The sequence below is a fragment of the Rhinopithecus roxellana genome, chromosome 7, assembly GCF_007565055.1.
Source record: "Rhinopithecus roxellana isolate Shanxi Qingling chromosome 7, ASM756505v1, whole genome shotgun sequence".
In the NCBI taxonomy this organism is placed as follows: domain Eukaryota; kingdom Metazoa; phylum Chordata; class Mammalia; order Primates; family Cercopithecidae; genus Rhinopithecus; species Rhinopithecus roxellana.
The window spans coordinates 101,235,333-101,240,488 of record NC_044555.1 but is presented as its reverse complement, the minus strand read 5'-3'; the positions used below and the strand labels follow the sequence as shown (position 1 = coordinate 101,240,488).

General features: G+C 43.1%; 1 pseudogene; it reads left to right on the top strand.

Moving 5' to 3' along the window:
• Window positions 1–1,703: 1,703 nt before the first annotated feature.
• LOC104664212 lies at window positions 1,704–3,322 on the top strand (annotated as a pseudogene).
• Window positions 3,323–5,156: the final 1,834 nt, after the last annotated feature.

Genomic DNA, 5,156 nt, shown 5'->3' with positions numbered 1-5,156 from the left:
ATGTCACGTTTTGTGTGCTTCAGCAGCTGCCCTCACAGGTCTGTAGAGAAGAGAAGCAAGGATTTGGGGTGGGAGGTGCTGCCACACCCTGGCCCTTGACCCCTGTGATTGTTCCCATCACACCCCCTTACCTTGCCAAGTCTTCCCCATCACAAACTTGAGCATTTTTATATTTCCACTATCCTTGAAGTACTTGCGCAAGCTGCTCCTAGGAGAAAAAGAAGATCAGGAGTGGGTGGTCTGGCCAGTGAGGGCATTTCCAGGAGCTGGCCTGTGTCTACTGGGGATCCTATTTCTTGTTATCATCCTGATGTGCACTACCATTTACCCTCAACCCAAATTTGATCTGGCCTTTTCTTCTCATCTCATTTTTAGAGAGGTTCAGGATCTTGACTTTGGGGGCCTTCTTTATAATGTTAGACAGGTCATCCAGCCAGCAAACTTTGTTGTTGTGCAAATTCAAAGACAATAGCTTCTGGGGAAGAAGAGTTAGATAATAACAGAGTGATCTCATTGATGTGCTCATTTCCCTGCCCCCTTCTTTAATTGTTTTAAGAAGACTGGGAATGTCAACAAAAGTAATGTCTACTGATTTCTCTGGAGGCTAATTAGGAAAGGTGTTCAGAAGAATAAATAGGTATTAATCTGTTGGAGAGAGCACTAGAGTAAGAAGCAGACCCATTTCTCTTTACAGCACCTTAGGTAGGCCACATCCCTTATCCTGTATTCCACTGGTACATAGGATGAGCAACACACATTACTACATGAGTGTGTTTGTGTGTAGTAATGAAGATTAAGAATATTGCTGCCATTGCTGAATTAAGGAAGTAATCATGATGGCTTTCTTCTTTATATTTTGTTTTGTAAATTAAACGGTTTATAATATTTGAATTTCACAATATACATTTGTTTGAAAAATATTCACCACTTACATTTTACATAATTTACAGACCTCTGAACTTGCAGCATCATTTCTAAGAATTCATCATATGAGACATTTTTGTTGCATGGATTTTTAAAATGTTATTATGCACTATTTAAATTATAATAAATTTTTTTATGAACTATTTAACATATACCAAATAATGTCAGAATATTTTTAGTTATTCTGGATCTAAAGCTTTCCTTTGATGTCTGTTGTTTTGTAAACAGACATTTAATGGGCACCTCTGTGTGTCAGGCTATAATGCTTAGTGAGAGACGCGAAGATGAGTAAGATTTGATGATTTCCACTCTCAGTGGAAATTACAAAAGTATGTGCCAGGCAAATGCATAAGCTTATAATGATCTTGTAGAAAAATTGCATCTATTTTGCATTTTCATAAGCAGCATGTATCTAATATTGATGAAGAATTTTGGAGTCATCCTAAAATGTGTAAAACAGTTTCACGAACTATTAATCCTAAACCTTTAGTAAATTAAAAAAGCTAACTTCTGGCCCGGGCGGGTTCCGGGCACAGGAGCCGAGGTTCCGGCAGCAGCTCGGCTGGGAGACTGCGCGACCCGGCGACTGGGCCACACGCGAGTCCAGCGTCCCCGCATCCCCGCAATGCGGCCATGAGAAGCAGCGCGGGGGCAGGTGATCGAAGCCCCTAGAAGACCAGCATTCTCGTGATTATGGAGGCCCCTCTGTCCTTTCTGTGACGGAAGCAATGCTGACCTCGGTTTCCTGGACCCATTCTGACTCAGGAGCCTTCATGTAAATGGGTCCCGTCGTGCCTCCCAGTAAGATGCCAGAAAGCTCAGGAGTTAGTGTCTCCGGTGGACTGAGTCAGTGTTACTGGGGCAGCGGTTTCTCCAAGGCCCTTTAGAAAGACGATGACCTCGACTTTTCTCTGCCTGACATCCTATTGAAAGTAGGGACCATGGAAGATGAAGAGTTGACCAACCTGAGCTGGCTGCATGAGAGCAAGAACTTGCTGAAGAGCTTTGGGGAGTCAATCCTCAAGAGTGTCAGCCCGGTCCAGGACCTGGACGATGACAGTCCCCGTCCCCACCCACTCTGATATGCCCTACGATGCCAGGCAGAACCCCAACTGCACCCCCCCTTACTCCTTTAGCTGCCTCATATTTATGGTCGTGGAGGACTCTTCAACCAAGCGCCTGCCAGTGAAAGATATTTACAACTGGATCTTGGAACATTTTCCGTATTTTGCAAATGCACCTGCTGGGTGGAAATACTCAGTGAGACACAATTTGTCTTTGAATAAGTATTTTAAGAAAGTGGACAAAGAGAGGAGTCAGAGTATTGGGAAAGGGTCTTTGTGGTGCATAGACCCAGAGTATAGACAAAATCTAACTCAGGCTTTGAAAAAGACACCTTATCACCCACACCCATACCCAAACTTGTTCAATACACCTCCCACCTGCCCTCAGGCATATCAAAGCACATCAGGTCCACCCGTCTGGCCGGGCAGTACCTTCTTCAAGAGAAATGGAGCCCTTCTCCAAGATCCTGACATTGATGCTACCAGGGCCATGATACTCCCCCTGAGATACAAGCAGGTTTTCCTCCAGGAGCCATACAAAACAGAGCGCGGGTCCTGAGCTGAGAGGACTGTTTCCCCATGGGCGGCAGCTGGCAATCAGTCCCATTGAGATGACGGCTGCCATAAGGAATGGCATCACCAGCTCCTGGATGTGGACTGAGAGCGAGCCATCGTGTGGCTCCTCAGTGGTTAGCCTAGAGGATGCCAACTGAGAGTGAGCCATCGTGTGGCTCCTCGGTGGTTAGCGGAGACCCCCAAGGAGAATCACAACTACAGCAATGCCAAATCCTCCAACGCCCGGAGCACCTCGCCTACCAGCGACTCCATCCCTTCCTCCTCCTCGGCCGACGACCACTGCAAGTTTGCCAGCACAGAGAAGCAAGAGGGCAATGAGGGCAGCGAGGGGAGCTTCCAGAGCCACGAGAGCCACAGCGACAGGGAAGAGGAAGACAGGAAACACAGCCAGAAGGAGCCCAAGGATGCTCTGGGGGACAGCAGGTACGCGTCCCAGCACAAGAAACGCCAGGACTTTACCAAGTCCAGGAAAGTCCCCAGCGACACACTGCCCCTCAAAAAGAGACGCACTGAAAATCACCACCCCGCCTCCACAGCCCCCCACCAGGGCGAAGAAGAGGAGATGAAAGAAGCGCCGGGTCGCTCCTGCACTTAGCAGAGATCCCATCCTGTTTGAATAACATCACCAATCAGACGGCAAAGGGGCAGAAAAAGCAAAAGGAAACCACAAAAAAATTAAAAACAAGTCACTGATTTGTTTTGAACTTACGGCCATTTGGTTTCAGCATGTCAGGAGATTTCGAATGATTTGTGGCAACATCAGCTTTTTTTTTTTTCTTTTTTCTTGTTTTGTTTTTGGTTTGGTTTTCTTTTTTTTCTTTCCTCCTCCCCCGCTTTTTTTATTATACTTTAAGTTCTAGGGTACACGTGCACAACGTGCAGGTTTGTTGCATATGTATACATGTGCCATGTTGCTGTGCTGCACCCATTAACTCGCCATTTACATTAGGTATATCTTCTAAATTTGTCCCATCTTCTTTGTTTTGGACCCTTAAGAATTTTATTTTTAAAGGAGATTGAAGCCATATAACTCATACTGACACTCAGCTGTTTTACAAAAGCTTTTCATTATCTGAAGACAAAACCGAAAAAGCTAAAATTACCATTGCTTCCTCAAGCTTGTCAGAAACCTGTGGCTGAATCCGCAAGGTCAACGTCAATGCCACCGGAACAACCATTCAGCATCTAGAAGGTACATGTGCAAAGTAATCGTCGTTCAGGCCCAACCCTTAGGTTTACATGATTGTGGTCTGAGTTCCTCAACCCCCTCCTCCTTTTATTAGATGAGATTTAGCACCCTCTCAGTTATTTAAACATGCAACATTTCTTGAGTATGTATGTGGAGGCCATCTGAGCTCATAGCTGATTCAGTAACCAGTTTCATGCTGTGCCATTCACACTCACTACTTAATACTGCCATGATGAAAATGTGGAGGAAAAATGTATCCGTGTGTGTCTGGGAAGCATATACACTTGTACATTTTTAAATACTCTGATTCTGTAACATTTCTGAGTTTTGTTTTGTTTTACAGAAAAAAAAGTGATAAAGCAATCAGAAGACCAAGAGGCTTACTATTGATGCTTAGGGTCATCTGACCTTGGCTGGCCAATAGACCTACAAGGCCAAATTAATTTAGGACAGTAATACTTTTTCAAAAGCCATTTTTTTCTGATATTCATGCCAATATCATGAATAGAAAGGGAGAACCATAAAGGAGAAAGAATGTGATGTTCAATTATGTTCGTGTGAACCTAAAGAAACAATATGGAGGCAGGCACAATCAGCCAAACTCTAGGGACTTGATGGTGTTGCTTGGAAGGCATGCATACCTGCATTTTGCATTCTTTGTATGTAATCATATTGCCAAAGACAAACTATTTCATCATTTTTTGTAAATAACACTTTTCCCCAGACCTACCATAAGTTTCTGTGATGTATTGTCTTCCAGTTGCAATAAAAATTACTCAGTTGCATCAAAAATAAAAAACAAACAAAAAAACCTAACTTCTGTAGTTGTCATGAGACTTCGTAGGACAGCCTATGGAAACTGCTACCCATAGTACTCTGCGTGAAATAACAACTTTAAAAAATGCTTGTTTTCAAAAGCAATGGAAACAAAAGCCAAAATTAACAAATGGGATCTAATTAAACTAAAGAGCTTCTGCACAGCAAAAGAAACTATCATTAGAGTGAACAGGCAACATACAGAATAGGAGAAAATTTTTGCAATGTATCCATCTGACAAAGGACTAATATTCAGAATCTACAAAACACTTAAACAAACTTAAAAGGAAAAAACAACCCCATCAAAAAGTGGTGAAGGACATGAATAAACATTTCTCAAAAGAAGACATTTATGCAGCCAAAAAACACATGAAAAAAAGTTCATCATCACTGATCATTAGAGAAATGCAAATTAAAACCACAATGAGATACCATCTCATGCCAGATAGAATGGCAATCATTAGAAAGTCAGGAAACAACAGATGCTGGAGAGGATGTGGAGAAATAGGAATGCTTTTACACTGTTGGTGGGAGTGTAAATTAGTTCAAACACTCTGGAAGACAGTGTGGCGATTCCTCAAGGATAT